The sequence below is a fragment of the Xiphophorus hellerii genome, chromosome 5 (genome assembly GCF_003331165.1).
Source record: "Xiphophorus hellerii strain 12219 chromosome 5, Xiphophorus_hellerii-4.1, whole genome shotgun sequence".
NCBI classification, from domain to species: domain Eukaryota; kingdom Metazoa; phylum Chordata; class Actinopteri; order Cyprinodontiformes; family Poeciliidae; genus Xiphophorus; species Xiphophorus hellerii.
This window is the reverse complement of record NC_045676.1, coordinates 2,821,331-2,843,024: the sequence shown is the minus strand read 5'-3', so window position 1 is coordinate 2,843,024 and position 21,694 is coordinate 2,821,331. Positions and strand designations below refer to the sequence as shown.

General features: G+C 39.4%; 1 protein-coding gene and 1 long non-coding RNA gene across 3 annotated transcripts in view; both read left to right on the top strand.

Moving 5' to 3' along the window:
* Nucleotides 1-21,694, top strand: part of bnc2 (basonuclin zinc finger protein 2) — a 232,953-nt gene that overhangs the window by 52,705 nt on the left and 158,554 nt on the right. The gene's annotated exons all lie outside the window — the stretch shown is intronic.
* On the top strand, nt 7,712-20,410 carry LOC116719547 (uncharacterized). The gene is made up of 4 exons (XR_004339213.1): nt 7,712-7,832; nt 12,872-12,878; nt 18,255-18,260; nt 20,398-20,410. It is a non-coding gene; the product is annotated as an uncharacterized LOC116719547 (long non-coding RNA).

Genomic DNA, 21,694 nt, shown 5'->3' with positions numbered 1-21,694 from the left:
GAAGACCTGTGGCTCAAATAACTGATGAGAGATTGCGATGGATTATTATCAGAACCCGACCGCAGAACCTTAATACTAAACTTGCTTGGAGGGGAAATGTATTATGGGTTCTTCTGTTCTTTGATTTCCAAAAACAGAATGAACTACTTTGTCTAAATAAAAATTAAATGTATTCATTTTGTGACTAACCCAGCTGTCTCGTTGGGCCGGATACCTGTATGTACTGCGCCTGTAGCGCCTACTAGACGCTAAAGCTAGTGACTCGAACCTGCAGGCGTCATTACTATACTGAGTCGTGTCCACAAAAACACATTGTTCAGATGCATGAATGTGTCACAAAAATGGTCACAGCACCTTTATTTCTTATCCAATTTCAGAGTTTTAAAATGTAAAATATGTACATTCCTTAGACATAAATCTGTAAACCGTTTTCTGTAAACAAATTTCTCTTTTTCTCTTTTATAGTGGACAGTTACTTAAATTTGACAAAATTGCCACTTTAAGAGCTGTAACTTGTTTAATACTTTGAAACATTTCATCATGTTTGATGATTGTTCGGAATATCGTAACGTTCTTCATACAAAGGAGGAAATTAGTCCATTTTTAATTTTTGATTGAACCTTCAGAAATTACATCAGCTGCAGTGAGCCACCGCAAAGGGAAAACAACAACTCCAAACCACTCGTATTTATTTATTTTTGCGTTCTGTGTCTTCTGCTTTACTCCCCACGCACACCCGTTGCCATGGCAACCGACTGACAACAGCTCCACTAGCCGACAGAGCAGAAATTACATTCAGATGTATCAGGAATCAACACAAAAAAAATCCATATTCAAATGCAACACAAAGAACAGAAAATTCTGCCTGTTACTGTTTTATGTTTGGTATTTATTTTGTGATTATTGATAAGTGATTGCCTGAACACTGGGGGGCGTTGATTAGCTAATCAACGGCCTCAAATTGCTCTACTAATGATCCGTCAAAGTTGGTGTGTGGGTCGACTTGCTTTTGTGTTAGCCAAACTGAAACACACCAACCTGAGCAGCATTTCTACATGTGAAGGTTTTCAAAGTTAAGCTAACATAACTGACCTAGTTCCCTCTTCCTTGCTATTTTTTTTTCTCAAAACTTTTATTTAAACTGTGAAATGTGATACCCATGGACGTTGCTATCCAGTTGTCGTAATGTTGACCACTAACAGCAAAGCACTGCGTCACTTTTTCAGGTTCTTTGGGTGATTGTGTCATTTTCTTGACCCCAACTCAGTACACTGGAAAAACACAAAATCCTACCAAGTAGTATTGGTCGAGTTTTCAGTGCAAATATTTGGGTACACTTGAAATGAGACAAAACTAACTTACAAGTAACTTTTTAGTAAGACATCAGAGCTTGTTTTAAGTCAATAATTCTTTAATATTAATGAAAAATTATTAGTTCCACTGGCAAATGATTTAACTTATACCAAGACATTTTTCCCTATAAGTGAAATAATCTGGCAGTGGAACTAGTAATTTTTCTTCAATATCAAAGAATTATTGACTTAAAATAAAGTACGATATTTCACTGAAAATGTACATGTGAGTTAGTACACTTGAAGTAAGATTAAAGTAAGACATTTGCACTAACTAGACCAAAATTATTTGGTGAGATTTTGTGTTTTTGCAGTGAATGGCTGATGTGTGACACATCATGTCCACTCCAGTAATGTATGGACATCCATATTGTCTGATGAAGCCAACAGATCCCCTCAACACATTGGATGCACCTAGAAATCCAGTCCATGTTGTTTAGAAAGTCGGTAGTAAGTTGGACTTTCTGGGCTGCAGGGAAGAAAACATCTTTATTTACTCACCTGCAGCTTTAAGACTATCCCCAATACATTCAGAAATCTGGATTTTCTTTTCTCCAGTCGTTTTTGGAAAGCTGGAAGGGATAAATCTAGGAAGTGAACGAGTGAGTAAACATGGCTGTCCATTAGTCAGCTGCTGTGATCATCTAAAAGAGTCACCCCTGGCCCCTAATGGCTTTTCTGCTATAATTGCTCCACTAGCTCCCCTGTTCCTATTCACTGCTGCATGACATACGTTTGCTCCAGCCATCGCTGCGCATGTCCACATCCTAGTTCTAGTCAAAGCACCGCAGAGGGGCATTGTGCCTCCCACATGTTGCTCTAATAAAGAGACTCCAGGTAAAGATTCAAAAAAGAAAGAGCTATTTTCCCCCCTCTGTGTCTTCCCAGCACTCTGCCATATTTCTTCAGCCGTCTCCTCTGCTCTCTTGGCTGAAACCTTTATTAATATAGAAAGTAAGACGTATTCCTGGGCCACGTCTCCAAAGCGCAGAAGGACTTCTAATGTTTTGGATGAGCCAAATGTTGGGGAGTACATTCAGCTTTCTTGAGGAAGTTCTGACCCTTTTGCTCAGCACGGTGCGGTGAAAAAGCCGCTCTTCTCGTGTCGCTCTCACTCTCAGGTTTCCTCTGCTTGTGGTGTGTGAGAGCGACAGAGTGAGAGACGGGAGGGATGAATGGAGAGTCTCACAGGTCCTCCAACTCAGCCCAGGTTAATGGAAACCATTATCAAACACAGCCACTCAGTCTGTACAATCAGAGTCTCTCTCAGAGGGAGGCACTTTGTCACTCACACACACACTCACCGCCGCGCTGTCCATTCCCTCTGCAGCTGCGCCTCGCTTCGTTCAGGAAACAATAATTGTTTTATCGTGAGACAAAAACTGTTAGCCAACATGTTGGAGTCTTTCTCCAGAACAAGAAACGTCTTCCACACCGAGCAGCTGATGTGACACACACCATTAGAGAGAGAGCAGAGGAAGCATTTCAGCGGCATTCGTACGATTTTACTTTACTATCGATCAATCAATCGAGTTTATTTGTGTTGCACATTTTAACGACAAGGCACTTCAAAGTGCTTTACCTCATCAAATGCATTATGCAGTCAACAGTTTGTCCAGTGAAAATCATCAATACACATTAGATATGTTCATCAATATTCCAATAATTATCAATCAGAAGTAACTTTAAACATGTGGGGTTTTAGCCTTGATTTAAAGGAACTCAGTGTTCAGGCTGTTGTGCAGTTTTCTAGAAGTTAGTTCCAGATTTGTGGTTCATAGAAGCTGAATGCTGCTTCTCCATTTCTGGTTTTGGTTCTGCAGAACTCATAAGTAAATATATTTGCACTAGAAACCAGATGAACAAGACCAGCTACAGAATCAGCCCCGGTAGCTGATTCCAATCTGAGGGAGAAGCAAACTGGAAGGATTTTTTCCATGATAGAAAAACATTTTCTTTTAGGAAAAGTTTTTAAAATGAGCGCAAAAAATAATCACCTGAAAATTTTCTGACACTAAATGACAAGAGATGTGGCTGTAGTGAGAAATTTTTTTATTTTCATCACAATTTTAGGAAAAAAATAAACTAAAAACCTGCAAATGTTTCCCAGAAGTAATTTTTCACCACATCTCTGGATGAGTTTATATATATATAAATTTCTTTAGTGTTGTGTTGTTATCTTAACTATTCTGAAAAACTGAAATAAAAAAAACTTTCTTAAACTCAGAGGAGGAATGAAGTGATGTCTGGACTGCATTGGTTTGTTTAACATGTTTGTGAAATTCAGTCTCCTCATTCAGTTCTCCAATTGTAACCAGCACCTTCTGCTCCTGCTCTCTCTCTCTGTGTGTGTGTGTGTGTGTGTGTGTGCGTGTGTGTGTGAGTGCATGCGTGGCTTTGTTGATACTGTCTCAATCAGAGAGGAGTGGACCCATCACAAAGCCACAGTATTTCTGTGTAAACACACAGCCAGAGCAGTAACCCCGTGTTCCCCTGTAAACTGTTTACAGCGCCTTCGCTCCCCTTCATGCAGACGCAGGCCAACGCGTCAGTGTTGTGTTCAGCTAATCCCACTGTTTGGCCTCTCTTGGCAGCGTCTTGCATGACCGCGTAGCCGCATTCGTCCCACGCTTCCAGGATGTGCCGTCCTGCATCCACGTCGTGTTTGGGTTCCGTCTCTGCCCCGCTCCAGCCTCTTTTGTTTAGCCACGCTTGTTTTCTCGTCGCTCTCGCCCTAATTGAAACTGACCCGGCCGACCTCGTGGCGAGCGCGCCCAACGCAGACCTCCTGACTGCGAGGCCTGCGCCGTGCGGTTTTGGCTTTGTGCGGTAACGGCCCAAGGTAGGAAACGCTGTTTGGATTAAATGTGCTCCGATGTCCTCTTTTCTTTCTTTCACACCACAAACTTCCCAAACACTCCGTGCAGAAACACCAGCGGTGTCATGATTTGTTTTTTACTCCAGCACGTGATCTGTTCGTCTTATCCTAAAGAAATTACATTTTGTGATTAAGCCTTTCTTGTTTTGTCTTTTAACATCTATTAGATGTGAGATTTGAGGGGAATTTCTTCTCACATTTCCTCAGTCGCTCACTGCTGCCAAACAGCCCAACGTTCTGCCAACTGGAGCACCTAAATAACAGCTATCAGAGGAAAAACTGACATTCAATGCCTGCTTTATGTTTTCATGATGGAAAAACTGAGGATTTTTCTTAATAAACTCTGTGTGGTCTACTTATTATTTATCAGTAGTTCAAGCTGTGATTTTTGTTTTGTTTCTACATGATCAAAATAGTCAACTACTTCACTATGTGAAGCTTTGAAACTGCATATTATTTCAAATAGTTGTATTTTTATATTTTATTTTCTTGAAATATGGTTTGATGAATATTTTGGTAAGTGAGCAGAATATAAATGTCAATCCAGTAACTTTTGCTGTTCTGCTCAAAGGAGTCCAGAAGAAGCCAAACATTTTCACTCATTTAGTTAAGATGGATATCAGCTTCTAAATCAATAATTTGCCTCACAATGATGTATTTGCAGTTTGCAAGTAGTTAATGTCCTTTATTTCTTCATCTACTTCAACATCTTTCTCTTCATCCAAAAATAAATCCTTGTGTGGAACAAGAAATCAATTAAAATACATTCAGTATTGGTTCTGAAATTGTCTGTTTCCTAACAAATTGAACCTCAAACGCCCATTTTTTGCAGCTGAGTCAATATTATACCTCATTCAGGCAGAGCTGATAGATTTAACTAAAAACAAAATACAGTTCTGCTGGTTTCAAAACTGCGCCACAGCATAATGCTGCCACCACCATGCTGTACAGTTAGTGCTGGCAGCATTTGTTTTGGAAGCCACAACTTTTTATCCTTCAGTCACAGTTTGTGTCACTGAGACCCAAAAGCTAAATGATTGTTTAAAACGTTTCTGTGGAAGGTGTTTGGCTTGTCAGATTTTAATTTTTAGAGAGTTTCTTCAGTCAACACCGCTGGGCCAAAAGTGAAGAGAAATTGGTTTTTTCCACTTGACCAACGTTTTCTTTGTATTTACTTACAGTACATTGAATTTTGTAATATAGTTTGACGTAATGACATTGGGATCTGCAGAAATAATACATGAAATTTTTATAGAACTTTTCAGACACTCAAGACCCTCAATGTCTCCAAATGAACTTCCTAGCTTGTGTAAATCTACTATTCTCTACAGAAAAGGATTAAGGTCACTAAAAAAGAAAAAGAGTTCTGACTTTTTTTTCCTCAGAATTCTGACCTTTCAGAATTTTGTTTCCCAAATTCTAACTTTAATTTCAAAATACTGACTTTTTTTTTTTGTTGAATTCTAAATTTTAAGTTTGTAGCATTTTCCTTCATCGCATCGTTAAATTACACAAAGTTACATGAACAACAATAGTTTGCATTGGCTAATATAGTGTGAGGGGATCTTCAGAGTACATGACCAGATCAAGCCACATATTTTATTATATATATACAGTATATATATATATATATATATATATATACAGTATATATATATATATATATATATATATCTATATATATTTCCAGTGAGTCAAATTCTTTTCCTTTTTAGATCCTCATTGTTCCTTTTACTTTCCCACTGAGTGCTGCCAGCCAAATCCCTTTTATTCAGCCATAGGGAAACTATCAGCTGCTCTCAGCCGTGATCAGCAGTGAGGAGTTGGTGGGCGTTGGTCTTGTTAAGTGGAAATGTACTCTAGAACTTTCAGCACCACTTACTAAAAGCTTCAGGTGAATGTCAGTTTGCTTTTGAGCCTGGATCTTGTGTAGATTGACAAAAAAAAAAAAAAAAAACCCGTAAAATCCTGTAATTTATATGAAAATTGTGCTTAGGAAGAGTGTCTGTAAAGTTCTGCCCTCAAACGTAGCTCCAATTGACAACATGATAATTGGGCAATTCCAATTGGATGATGCACCTAAACTGTTAATGGAAAAGATAAAATTAAGTTTCCATTGTTTAAAAAGAATCTGATATGAGCAGCTTCTATGTATCAGGGAAAAATGTTTGACTGTTTTGGAGTCAGAAAAGGCGACAGAGCAAAAGAAATAAACCCAGTTTGTTTTCTGTTAACTTGTGCAGCTTTGTGTGTGAAGAGTGTGTGATGTGATCAGACCAATCTCCCCTGCACTCCAGTGGCCCAGGCATCATTACCTGCGCGGCTGCTGTATACTTCCCCTATCTGATGCAGTGACAGCCACCCCTATAGCCCACACATCCTGTGCATCTGCACGCCGCGCACCAATCTGCAGCAGCGGCCCCCAGGAGCCCCGTTCAGAACCCCGGTGGCGGCCGGCGGGAATATTAGGACTGATGGTTGTTTTCAATCAAACGTCCGGCGTTCTGCAGTGTTTAACGTTCACTTTCTGTAACGAAATCCGGGACTCCCAAAAGAACAAATGAAGTCAGGAGAGGGCAGTCAAGTTCTTCTGCCTCTGCTGTTTTCCAGCTTCCAGACACACACCTGCGCAGCCGACATACTGTACGTGTGCGCGCTTGTTCGCTGGAAATCTTCAGTCCCACATGCCTCTGATTTGTGAGCCGAGCCGATTCGGTCTTACAGGCCCACAATCATTAAAGTTACGGCTCAGGTGGGAGCCGCGGCTGTACGTTGAAGTGTGTGTCTTTCTGTGTGTGTGCGGTAAGCGCTGTAACCTCATTCGTTTTAGTGGCTGTCACACCTTTTCAACTCGCCATGTTAACGTTCTCGAGTGGTCTCGCTCACATTAACGCTTTGAACCTGGAGCGCTCGAACACGGTCAATCTGCTGCTTAAACTCCACCAGAACCCAGTAAAGTTAGGAGTCGGTTTTATGTAGTCGGCTGTTTTCAAGGCAGTGTGAGCCTGCGCCGTTTATGCACCTGGTCAAATGGCTGTTATAAATTGTTTGATTCACTCACTGAAAAAAGAGAAAGGAGCTCCAACTTAAGAAAATTCTGTGCATTTGTCGCATGTAATCGAATTAACCTTTTCAAACTTACTTTAGTTACAACTTCATAAACTTAACTGTACTCGGATGAATTTATTTTGATTACTTGTGGCCAGTTATCTTTGTACTTCCCGTTGGGTTTCTACTACTTCTTAAAACAGCCAAGTGCTTAAAAATCCACCCTGCTGCTCTTGTGCCAATGAGCTGATGTTTTTTGGGTGTCTGGAAAATGAGCCGTTTCAAAAACCTCATAAATCAGCAGGCGCTGCCCGTCACCTAGCAACCCCAGTTAGCCCCAGCTCGTTGCCTAGCAACCCCAGCAGAGTTCCCCCTGCTACCTAGCAACCGAGCAACAAGCTCCAGCACGTTTGGAACTCAGTCAGCTGGTTTTACCTCTGTATGTACAATGGCTGCTAGAAAAGACAACTGTTTTGTTGTCGACTTACCATCCAGAAACCACTTGCTGCGTTCTTGTTGTTGTGCAGGAGGCTCCACTTTTGCTTTTCGAAGATGTATAGCTGTATAACTGCACATCTGTTTGCAGCCGAGTGTAAACGTTGAGTTGGGGGCGTGGCCAGCATCAGCTTATTGTGATTTAAAGTGACAAAGACGCCCTAAAACAGCTCAAAACAGACAAAACTGAGCAGACAGAAACCTCATTATCTAAGAACTAAACTATTTTATGCAAAAAATGTAATGAACATGTTTTGTGTCGCCCGTAGGAAGTAGCACAATAGGTCAAATTGAATGCAGTACATTTAAGTTGGATCACCTGTTTTCTTTTTTCAGTGCAGCATCACTCTCTGCATTTCTCCGTCTTTAAGTATTAGCCAATTTATGACATGTCTGCATTAAAGTGAAGAGATTCTCTTTATTTATTTACTTTTTTCATGACATGGGAGGCTAGTGCACGGGGGTTCAGTGTAGCTCAGCCATGTGTGTCTCCATATGTTGACTGCTGAATGTTTTCTTTTGGCAGCGGAGCAGAGGATGACTGTTGCAGTCTTTTTAAATCCCACTTCTATTAATCATGACTGTCTGTGGGCGCGCATGTGTCTCTGGGAAAAGATGGAAATAATACGATGAGAGCCACGCATGGTCATAATGCAGATATACAGGATGCATACATAATGATAGTTTGTATTTATACTGAGCTCTATGTTGCAAAATGCTGCTCAAAAATGATAAAATGAGAAAAAGTGTTTAATTTTAGCATTTAATAAATTATTAGATCTTTAAAGATTAAAGTTCTGATACTACTAACCAACACACAAGGTTACACTTTTTCGTTACACAAAAGTGTAACCTTGTGTTACACAAGGTATAAAGCAACAAGTTTAAAGTGTTGCTTTATATTTTTATAAAGTTCCTTGCACATCATTGACACCCCTTGTGGGCAAACAAGCCTCAAAATAAATTAATCTGGTATTGCAAAAGTATAATCTCACTTTGAAAATTGAAAAAATAAATAAGAATCCAAACTTTTTTTTTTCTTTTTTTTGTTTGGCAAATTCACCAATGCCACACTTTCTGAGATCCACATTGATTTACTTTTACTATAAACAAATACAGAAGCAGTTATGAAACATTATGGCATTGATTTACTCAAAAAGAACCACAGCATATGAATGTGTAAGTGGCACTGCGATACAAAAAAATACAAATAATCTGGAGCAAAACAATTAGATAATATGATACAATTTTAAGTTTGGCTCCATAAAAATCACAGAAATCAACAAAAATATACAGTATATGTATAATTAATAAGACAATTTCATCCCATTTCCCTTTGCAAGCACAGTCTTATTGTGTTCTTCAGGTCCAATAAATACAAAGTGTTTCCAAACTGTATGAGTAATCTGTACACTTATTACTGTGTTCAAATGGCCAAAACATAAATACTGAGCTGCCCTGAAAAGACGTTGTTATTTCAACTGATTACACCGAATCAAGGGCAAAAGTACAGGAAGTCATGACTGTAGAAAAAATAAAGACATCAAAAAGCATGACTGAAAACCGCATGTAGAAACATCCACGTTTCAGAAAAATAGTTTCATGACAAAAGAAATGAAACCCAGCTGCTGTGCACGAGGGTTTCCACACAAAACCGTTTTCATTTCTCTCACCTGGTCTTTGAAAATACCAAAGATAAAACTCAGATAAACAGAACATTATAACATTCTATTATTTGTTAGCACCTTATGGAGTCCATCGTTTTACAGTGAGGAAGAGGATTCACGAGTTAAAACATTTAAAAGTTGCTAAATGAAGGGGCAACCCTGTGAACCTTTGCCTCATTTCACTCCTGCCAGAGCGTTAAAGTCCAGAAATTATTCATTATTCTAATTATAAACATCAGTTACGCTAATGCTAAAGCATTTTTTGTTTGTTTTTTATTCCACATTTCAGCAACAAAGTGCTTTACATAATAAATCGTTATAAAAGACAGTAAGCATTAGGTTTTTTCAAGTGCCACCGTTACTCATCAAAATGTTGGTCGATGTTCCAGTTATTATGTTTATAAATCAACTTTAAACAGCTGTTTTCATTTAGTCTAGATTTAAAAGAACTCAGTGTTTCAGCTGTTTTATAGTTTTCTGAAAGTTTGTTCCAGATTTGTGGTGAGCAGAAGCTGAATGCTGATTCTCCATGTTTGGTTCTGGTTCTGGGGATGCAGAGCAGAACCAGAAGACCTGAGAGTTCTGGAAGGTTGATACAACAGGATCTTTAATGTATTGTGGTGCCAAACCGTTCAGTGGTTTATAAACTAGAATTGTATTTTAAAGTCTGTTCTCTGAGCTCCACGCAGCCAGTGGAAAGACTGTAGAAGTGGGTGATGTGCTCTACCTTCCTGGTTTTAGTCAGACCACCAGCTGCAGCGCTCTGGATCAGCTGCAGCTGGAGGATTGATTTGATCAATGCGACTAAAGATAAAATGCATGAATAGAGTTGCTTAGTAACTAGTTACATTTACTTGAGTAACTTTACTTTAAGGAGTATTTTTACTATGCTGTACTTTTTACTTTTTCATGAGTAATTCTATTATGAAGTATTTCTACTCTTTAGTGAAATTTCTAGATTTTCTACTCACTGAATATCAAAACATTCTGCAGATACAGACACACCTGCAGTTTTTGTTAAAGTTTCATCAGTTTCTTATTGAAAGAAACTGATTTGGAAAAAATTGTCTGATTTTGTTATTTTTATTAATTATTGTAATTTTGGTCCTTAAAAAAATCAAAACTTCGACTTAACTTTATATTTTTGTCTTCTTGATTATGTAATTTTTAAATATTAAGTGATTGATAATTTGATCAGTTACTCAGTATTTCAGTAGAATACTTGCCAAATACTTTTTTTTACTCCTACTTGAGTAATTTCTTGCTACTTTTTACTTTATTGAAGTAGCACTATTCTTGAGTACAGTTGTTGGATACTCTGCCACCTCTGTCCATGGATGAGTTTCCCTAGATCTCGCTGAGACATCAGTCCTCTAATCCTGGAAATGTTCTTCAGGCGATAGAAGGCCGACTTTGTAACCATCTTAATGTGGCTCTGAAGGTTACACCCAGATTTCGGGCCTGATAATTGATAATTGATTTCTAAAGGAAATCAATTATTAGTTTGCATTGGGTTTTGTGCCGGTATGAATACTATTGCATGGCTCCCTGTCTCCTTGTGTGAGTGAGTGAGTGTGACCATGGACCAATCCTATATGGAAGCAATTACTGGCAGCAAGAGCCCTCAGACACCCACCGAGCCTCTCACTTTGGGCCAAGCGGAATGCACCTCCCTCCCCCTTTTCTTCCTCTTTCTGTTTCCGTCTGTCTGTTTTACTACCTTTCTTTTCTTCTTCTTTGTGTTTTTTCTCCCTGCTGCACCAAATTGTTTTCGTATGAGCGCTGACAGAGGGATACGGTGAACCCCCTTTCAATGCTGTATTTTAATTCCAATCACACATTTCCAATTTGTGCAAACAAGCCCTGGAAATACCAGAACTAATTAGAGTAAATGTGATGTGTTTTTATGAGGGGGGGTCATGTCATGGGTATGGGTTGGATATGAGCTGTCGTTCTTTACATTAAGTGCTGTTCTGCACATGTGCCTCTTTGTTTAATAGTTTAAAAAGTTAAAAGTTGGCAGCCAGTGGTGACAGGACTGCAATTTTTGGGGTTTGGCAGAACTCTACCCCCCCCTTCTCTCTTTACGGTCAAGGAAAACTCAATGAGGGAACGTCGTCTACCTCGCCAGCCGTCTCTCCTCCTCTGTTTGTGGGAACTGAGAAGCTGCCATGTGTATATCCCTCCAAACGGACTCTAAATGAGATAAATAAGTTCAGACTAAATTGGCAGCTGCCGTCCATAGCCATTATTCTTTTCCTAATGTCTCTCCCCGTTGGAGTGGAGGAAGACTTGGCCTGCGCCGGAGTAGCGCGGGGTGTGGCGCGGCGGCCCGTTCCAACACAAAGAAGTGACTGACGAATGATGGCAGCCAGAGTTTACTCGTCGGGTTCCTTCGGCGCGCACGCCGACCCCCGTCCTCCTCAAACAGTTTGTCTCTCTCTCCACACTCCTCCAGAACTTGGACCGCGACACGGCCTCGCATTCCCTTCACATGAGTCCTAGCGTGGCGAGTCAGCAGAAGGACCCCAGATTGCGCTGGCCGCAACGCCGCCTGAGTCGTTTGGGAGCGTGCCTGGGCCCTCCATCTCGGTAACCTTGGTTTGCCCCCTCTGTTTGTGAATTCCTGTCGCTCCAATAGGACCGCACTGTCCCCGGTAACGCACTTTCAGGCAAGAGGGGCTGTGGGAAAGTTAAAGGAAACGGAAAAAAAGTTAGCTTAATGTGTGCTTTTCCTACAACACTGCAAAAACACAAAATCTTACCAAGTAACTCTGGTTTAGTTTCTAGTGCAAATGTCTTAAAATACTAGAAATAAGATAAAACTAACATAAAGCAGGTGTAACAGTTTTGAGTTTTTCATTATAGGACAGTTTTATTACATTGTGACTCTTTGTCTAATTCAGTTAGTTTTAGTTAGTTTGTTGCTAGTTTTTACAAGTGATTATTAGTTATTGTTTAGTTTTAGTTTACATTTTATCAGTTGTTCTAGTAGTTTTAATTTTTTCATACTTTGGTTCATTTTTAGGTGCAGAATTCAGAAAGATCAAAATATTGTGATTATGTATACATGAATTGGATAATGAATATTCAACAGACGATAACATTTTCAAAAAATTTATTCAACTATTCTTGAACAACCAACTGGCATTTTCTCCCAACTTTTTGTGTCTCCAGTTATTGTTTTGCTACATGGTTGTTTAATTTCCAGTGTAATTCATTGGTTGTTTATTGTTATGTTTTGCTGATTCTGCTTCCTTGTCTTTTCCGTTTGATTGAAATAAACGGTGCCTCGTTGCTCTCTGCACACAGGAGAGAAAACCTGATTTGATCGTTTTCTGTCGTCGTCTGATGAGACCCGGGCCTCGATTGGCTCTGGAAGCCAAGCGAAGACGCGTGATTGGTTGAAAGGTCTCACTCATGCCATTTAGTGGCGGTGTTTTGTGTCTGCCAACACTCAGACTCTGGAGTGTTTAACCTTCACTGTTAGTTCTGCTGTCTAAGGAATTTCACAGGCTCAGTAATTCTCAGTTATGTCTTTGTCTCTCTTTCTATCCCGGTTTGTTTAAAATCGGTTATTTGCGGTGGGACACTGGATAGTTTACGGCACTGGAACAGCTTTATTATTCCAGGGTTATGTATCTGGTCTTTCAGCATAAACTTATGAGAGGCTTCCCTGGATTAAAATATCAGATTACTGATAACAGTATAAATATTAGTTGAATTTCATAAGACTAGCATAAAGGATATTTTTAAGTTGCCACATATGGAAATAATCATAGGTATGTGATAGAAGTGGGAGTAAATGATTCAGTTTTGTGCAATAGTTTTGAGTCACTTTTGCCAACCATTTGTCCATTTTTCCCTACTCCAGAACATGCTGCACAATCATCAGAAAATGTGTGTAAAAATAGCAAATAAAAACAAAAATCAATTAAGATCAGGTGTCCCAGTGGAAGGTAAACAAAATTATTGGTTGCTAAAAAGTTTTGCTCAATAGTTTCAATAGTTAGAGCACTTTTAAACAACAACAGCTGTGACAAGTTTCTGTAGAGATAAAATCAATAAACATTCAAAGTTTTGAAAGGACAGAAGACAACAATAGAAACAGTAAACCGCTTTAATTGAAGTAAAAGCTACTACTTACTTAAAACAATGATTGGGTCAAACATTTCCCTTCATAGTTCACTGTTTGGTCAGTTTCAGGTTTAGCAAAGAACAAATTTCCAGTCTCACTGCAGTGCTGTGGAAAAAGCTTTCAGATCATCAATTTAAAGAAATTTAAAGAAAAGTGGAGCAAATATGAAGTTTTCAAATAATGATTTCATTTCTTCAGGGAAAAAAGCTGTCCAAGCCCACCTGGCCCCATGTGAAAAAGTAATTTGCCCCTAAACATAATATCTGGTTGTGCCAAGAACTGCCATCAGATGTTTGTGATAACTGGTAATGAGTCGTTTTTGCATTGCTGTGAAGGAATTTTTGCTCAATCTTCTTTGCAGAAGTGTTTTTAGAAGATTTTTATGAACATGAATAATTTAAAGTCATGCCACAACATTTCTATTAGATTTAAACCCAAAGTATGACTAAGCCACTCTGAAGCCTTGCTGGTTTATTCGGATCATCGTCCAGCTGGGTAAGCTAAGTGCGCTTACGGCTAAGGTCACAAAATGGTGGCTGGATGTTCTCCTGCAGAATGTTTAGTTTGAGAGCAAAATTCAAGGTCCCATCCTAAATCTGAAGAAGCCAAGGAGATCCAAACCATCACACTGCTGTCACCATGTTTGACCATCAGTATGATGGTCCTGTGTTAGCTTCCTGTCAGATCAACGGGATACACAGCTTTCAAAAAACAGGTTCATCTTTTCACTTCACCAAATATTTAGTTTTGCTAACTAAAAAGTTAGTTGTGCTAACCCTAAAGCACTAATTGTAAACATTAGTTCTGCTAACGCTAAAGCACTACACCAACAGAAGCTAATGCTAAAGTACCAACTATACAAATTTCATTTGCCCTTAAAAGACTAAGTTTAATTTTGACATAATTTACGTGTTTTATAATACCCTTAGACATTGTATTTCTGTTTTCCACAGTCTGTTTTATTTTGTTCCTGATGTTTTTTCTTTGAAATAAAGTTATTGGAGGGAAGAAGAGCGAATGAGAGGAAACAGAACTGCTGTATACAGTCTTCACACACTTCAAAATAAGAGCATAAATGAAAATATCTAACTGCTTGACAAATTCTTAAGTTGAAAACCAAAACTTCAACACTGATGTTGAACTTTATTTAAAAGCTAAGTGCAATAAACGTTTCAAAAGTTAGCAAAAGCGCTAAAGTCCTTACAGAAAAATTAGCTACTCTATTAGCGCGTTAGCGGTAATGGCCCAACACATCTAACTATCCGTCCATCCATTTTCTGTACATCCTTGTCCCTAGCGGGGTCGGCAGGGGTGCTGGTCTCCAGCGAGACATTTTGGGCGAGAGGCGGGGTTCACCCTGGACAGCATCTCACTACTTTATGATTTTTTTTAAGCAGTCGACGGCCAAAACTTCAACACAGATTTTGTATTTTATTTGGAAGCTATGTGCACACAACGTTTTCAAAATTCAAACAAATGCTAAAGCGCTCACTGAAAAATTTGCTCATTGTTAGTACATTAGGTAATTAGCAAACGTGTGCCCACCACTGGTCTTGGGGATCAGTGACACGTCTTTTGTAGGATAAGTCGTTTTGTTGCAGCTGTTCGGAGGGAGTTTTTCATTTGACACTCGCTCATTTTGCCCAGTAACTCTCTACTGTAGGTCCTCTAGGTTTTGACTTTAGTTCTTTTACTTTTAGTCCTCTTTCCACATCAACTTTATTTCTAATCTATATTTAAATTCCTTTATATTTGGCCATTTGTTTAGAGATATTTTTGCGTTCTGTTTATCTAGTTATTTACAAATACTGTGGTTATGATTTAATAAGAGAGGTCTATACTTTTCCACATGAAGCCAGATTGGTTTTATAGCATTAAAAAAAAGGCACTTTCTGCACTTTGTGATGTATTTAGACAAAATGACTGATAATTATGGCCTTAAATGACACATTTAATTAGCAGCGAAGCTCCTGGAGCTCCAGCTGAACTCCATGGTGACGCTGCTGTCAGTTCGGCCCGTTTCCTCCCGCTGTCGGTTTGCTCGATGGTCCACTGTGTCACAGTGCTGCTAATGGCCGCTGCTGAGCCAGCCACTTTCTAAATGACACCCTCCTCCGCTCAATACAGCTGCCCTGCAGTTACACACGCCTCCGTTTTACTCTTCCTCCACCCTCAGCTCTTCCTCTCATGCATCGAGGAAGAAAGGCTCCTGATGAAACGTCTCATACATCACGTATCGCTGGCTGAGTGACTGACTGACAGCGTGTGACTATCCGCTGGTAGCAGCGCGCTCACCAACATGATGATTTCCTCATTCATCATTTATTCCTCTCAGACTCTCTCACCCGACATCCCATCCCTTTCCTTTTAATCATCCTCATCTCCCGTTACTTATGTCTTTGCTGCAGAGTTCATTCAATGCAACATGGAGTTACCGAAAAAAGAAAAAAGTCAAATTGTTTTTGGTCTTCGACACGATTCCCGAATGAAAAAAAAACATTAACTTGATCCTTTCTACGTCCACATTAGAGCCACAAACAAAATATTTTTTTAGTTGTTTATGCACCATCAGACTAACACAGTACCAAATCTGAAATCTACCAAATGATTTTGTGGCGGTTTTCACTGTGGATAAAGTGCAGATTTACAAATCCTATGATAAGGAAAGGAAATAATAGTTTTGTAGTAAACTTTATATGCTAAGAACAAATTATTTATTTATTTGGATTTTTATGTAACAGACTGACATAAACTAGAATTTTGGGATTAAAATCAAAATTCTGAGGAAAAAAGTCAGAATTCTGGTAAGAGAATTATTTGATCTGAGAATTCAGACATTCTTTAATCTCATTACAAAAACTGAATTCTGACTTTTCTCAGAATTCTGGAAAAAATCTAAGTCTTAAATAAGATTCAGTCAGAATTCTGAGATTAAAGTCAAAAATCTGAGAGAAAAGTTCAGATATTTTTAAAAATTCTCCTAGTTCTTATTCTGATTTTTAGAAAAAGTCAGAATTCTTCCATCTTAAAATTCTGGGGAAAAAAAGTCAGAATTTTTTAATCTCAGATTTATGAGATTAAAAATCAAAATGACACAAATCTGAATTCTGAAATAAAAGTCAGAAAGCTGAGAAAAAAAATCTGATATTTTAAAAATTCTTAGAAAAAAGTGTGAATTCTTTAACCAGAATTCAGAGATTAAAGTCAGATTTATTTTTTTCTCAGTGGCCCTAATCCTCTTCCTTACTTTCAGGTTAAAATTGGTAATTGGATTAAACTGAATTATGCCATATAAACGGATCAAACCTTTCCGAGTAATCGCATGCCTTAACGCATTGACGGCCCTAAAACCCAAACCTTTGTCCCTTCTGCCTCCACTTCTCTCCCTGCAGGTTCCAGTTGAACCTAAAGTAGATCGAGTTTCTTTATGAAAACAGTCGCATTTGCTGCGACCGAACCATTCATCTTTCCCGCTTCCCTACGAAGCGGACACACACTATCGCAAACTTCTCCCCTCAAAGTTCAGCGGTTAATCAGCCAAGGGTTCCAGAGCTGAAGAGATGGGTGTGTGATGGCAACATTCTGGCAGCGGCCGCTCGTAACTGGATTGAGGTAATTATTCATTGGGAGAGTGATGCCTTCCGGGGGCTGAAGATTGATTAGGTTTGATACGCGACTCGGTGTAATCTGTCTTTGACCAGGGCTTCTGTCCAAATTGGCAGGAATAATAAAAAGGGAGAAAGTTATCCCCCCTCCAACCCAAAACAAAAAAAGAGAGCGAAGGAAGATGGTGGGGCGGACAAAGGGAAGACGGAGACATTGAGGCACATTGAGTCATTCCTTCAGTGCATCAAATGTAAACAACCATTCCAACGCCGCCATGTTTACGTCTGAGCAACTTAAATGTTGCACATTTACTGTCTGATTTATTGGTTTTCAAGAGATTTCTCTGTATTCTCTTCTATGTTTTGCTTTCGACCGGCTTGATTCTCGCTTGTCTCGTTTTCCACGACTAAAGTGTGTCTTCGGTGAATCCTCCAGTGTGAGCATGGCAGGACTTAAAAGGCTTTGATTAGGCCGCTGTGTCCCACAGCTCAGCTGGATGAAAACTCGTGACACACTCACAGAGCCCGTGCGTTCACCAGAGACCTCTCTTTGTGTTAATTAACGGAGTCTCAGCTGCAATTAGCAGGCTTTACAATGAGAAAACACACATACAGCAGCAGGAATGCGCGCCGTAAAGCCGACACATCCAAACATTTAAAAAGCTCACAGGCGTTTGGTTAGTGTCTGGTCAATTCTCCTGTCAGAACCATGGAGGACTTCAGTCTATGACCAGAGGAGTCGATTATCAACCTTTTCTTTCTGTTTTTCATGTTTAATTCATGATATTATGTAGCAGTGGGCGAAATGAACTTAAAGTTTTATCACAATACTTTGTGCTACTATTGAAATAATGATAAAAGTGATTAAAAGAACTATTACTTCTTTTTAGGTTATAACTATGACTGCATGACACATGTTTCTTTTGGACATCAGTTACTTAAAGAAAAGTGGTTTATATCATTAAACTGCACACAGTAAATTAGTCATATTTTCACATTTATAGGCATTTATTCCAATTTCAAATTCAGGATTATTTGTATAGCACATTTCAGCAACAAGGCCGTTCAAAGTGTGTTGTTTACATCATGAAAAGATGAAAATAAAAAGTCATAAGGACATTATATAGTCGCCAGTTGAGAAAATCAGGAACAAACATTGCATTTTGTAATTCCTTTTTTAAATGACAAAATTAACATTTTATTGCCTAAAATGCAATTACAGCATTCCTTTAGTGAACGCTTGGCTATTTTTATCTGCAGCTAAAAAAAAATCCTTCTAAACAGGTGAAGTTAAAACTACCACTTTAGTCCTGCAAAGAAAAAAAAGAAATTAAAGGTTTTTTCCTGCATCTTAAATGCAAACTGTATAGTTATACATATTTATAGTACAGTTTTAGCTTAGTTACTGCTTTAAGTATGTTGTTCTTTCAATCAAAAAGATCCTTTTTGATTCTGTATATTTCAGTTAACGATAATTTAGTTGACGATTATTTCAAATACTGACTCATCACGATTAATCCGATTAATTGTTGCAGCCCTATCACTAAAAAACAGATGACATTTTTCTCTGCAGCATGACTTAAATTCTGTTTACGTCTTTAGATATTTTATTTGAAGGTTGCAAACCGGAAGTTAGTCAGTTTTGTCTTTAGTTGTGATTCGCTGACAGTTTTGTGTCGGATAATCTCGTGTTTTCTGCAGCTCTTTGCTCTTGCAGCAGGGTAGGAATCTGTTTGGCTGTGAGTGTCTCTCTGATCAGACCTTAACGAGTCTCAGACGGTACGGTGGGAAGTCGCCCGTCATCCTGTCTCCTATGTACTGAATTAGGCCCGAGCCCACCCAGTGAGCTTCAGCCTTGTCACGGACAATCAAGACCTGAATTAACTTAAGTGAACAAAATCCCACTTTGGCACATTCAAGCTTGGAAAACGGTGGCAAAACCGAAGCTCTTCCTCCCTCCGGACGCTCAGGCACACACACGCACAGGTGTGGGCACCAATTTACTGAGCCTTTACGAGGGGAAAACTCCCAGTGAGGCACAGAGCTCAGCCACTCCACTCATGTATTTACTTATTTATTAGCGGCGATGACAGGGCCACTCACCCACAGACGGCCTCTAAGGAGCCGCTGCGTCCCTTTGAGCGGCGGCGTAAAAGTTTTAACAGCCTCGGCCCGGTCGGACGGCGTTGACGCCGGTTAGCGTGTACTCGAGTTGTCGGGTGCATTCAGGAGGCTAACCGTTCTAATGCCTTCACTTTCCTGTTTTATGAGTGTGTTTGTGCGTCTCAAAGCAAAGTGTCACTCAATAATTTAGCCGCTGGTTTCGTCCCCCACTCCCCCTGCCACCTGACATCCATCCATTCGCGGCTCTTTATGTCTCGCCTGTGGGAATATGGAGGCCATTTCTCTGCTTCTCTGGGGGTGATTGAATGTGCAGAGACAGGTGACAGAAAGGAAAGAAAGTCTGAGACGTGGAAGATTGCAGCTGAGATGTGTTCAAACCGCTGAAACGTTGACATTCTGTCACATTAAAACCACCAAACTCAACCTGGGATTTCAGACAAAGTAGTGCATCACTTTTTAAAAATCTGAAAGCATGGCTTGAAATTATATTCAACCCCCTTAAACTGACACCCCTAAAAATATGTATCTGCTCCATTGTTCTGGTTTTAGTGAGAACACCAGCAGCAGCGTTCTGGATCTGATTGATTTTTCTTTTAAGCAGTAATCAGTGCGACTAAAGATAAATGTCTGAATGAGTTTCTCTAGATCAGTGTTTCTTAAACTTTTTCAGGCACTAGCTTGAAATTTACCTCACATTAACACAACATCTTAGTACATACAGCCTGAAATTAAAATATTAGTTTCTTTATTATTGAATAAACCACTTTTTGGTACGAGTAGAACTGCAAGCTATTGTAATAGAAACAAAACTTCTGCAATTCACCCTGAGAAACTGAAAAGTATTTCTGCAGACATGAATTCTTCTGATCGTATAAATGCTCCTTGTTTTCTTTCCACCGGTAAATTCGGCTTTTCTTTCTTTTTTTGAGTGACCCGGTCCTAACCCACTCATCCATTATTATTTTTAAACACAATAATTTGGTAAGCTAATCGTGTGTGTAACACTTTGAGCTCATGTTTACTTGGAGTACCTTGAAATGTATAGGATTAAAGCAAATTCATGTGTTAGAATGGCCTAATCAAAGTCCAGACTGAGTATCTGTCCAGCAGATCTCTCCAAAAGATTTTCAGCTGGAATCTAACTGGAAGTTGGTTCTGCAGTGGATTGAATATAAATGCACGCCACACTTTTCAGATTTTTTTTCTTTGAAAACCAAAGTTTTTCTTCCACCGTTCTTCACTACTTTGTCACATGAAACTGGGATGAAAAACATATTTTTAAATTTGTGGTGCGGATACTTCTGCGAGGTTCTGTGGATGATTTTTTATTTTTATTGCATCCTGGTACAACGTAATAAAATGATGCAACACGGACTAATCTGCAGCAGTACTCACACACAGCTGGGTTTGTATGGACTCTGTTAACTCCAGATGTAGACGTGACATTTTTTTTTTTCTCTCCCATCCATGTTTTCCGACTCACAGGTTCTTGTTCTGGGTGGAAGTGGTTAAGCTGGAGCGGGAAGTCAGCGCTTTGGCCATGCTTGTGATAATTAAATAATGTACGTTGGCCACATGTGAGAGTGTGTGTTAATGCACGAGAGCTTTCATCAAAGTCCCACAATGCCATTGGCCTCCTATTGTAGTTTAATATGACTTGATGTTCACTTAACCCTCCCCGCCTTTTCCGTGTAATTGAAACCTGATGGCGGGATCCTAATCGTTTCTTCTCCGTTTGTTTCGTTGTTGTGTGACCAGGAACAGACAGAAAACGCTCTGATTTTTCTTTCTACGGACGCAGCTCTTCGAGATAAAGCGTAGAGATTTAATGAGAAAGTTTACCCAAACTTGTGCTTTACGGTTTTCACTGCCACAGGATGATTTGTGTGACATTTATTTGGGAGTGTTTGTGTGTTTGTCGTTGTGTTAGCGGTTATGTTCCTTGTCATGTGTGTGCCATAAATAAAGACTCCTTGCTAATGTAACCCACATGTCCCTCTTAGCTCAGCATTTGTTTTCTGGGGGGAGTCAGATGCTTCGCAGCCCTTCTGGCCTGCATCTGAGCTGCTCTGAGGTCATTGAAGTTATTTTTTTATTTTTATGACACAAACAGCCGTGGACTTCCCTGTTGCTCACAAAGGTTAATGAGGAGAAAGCGTGATTCCCATAACTTTGCTGCAGCGCTGCGCAGCAGATGCCCACGCAGATGACTTGTTGGGAAAAAAATGCGCTCACGCAGTCGAACCAAAGGACGACGTCTGCTTACTGTCTGAAAGCTGTTTTACTTTTGGTCTTTTGATTTATTTGACAGAAATAATTAATTTCAGATTATTATGTCTGGATGTTAGCCTCCTGTGATACTAACCCGAGACAACTACTAGTCTTTT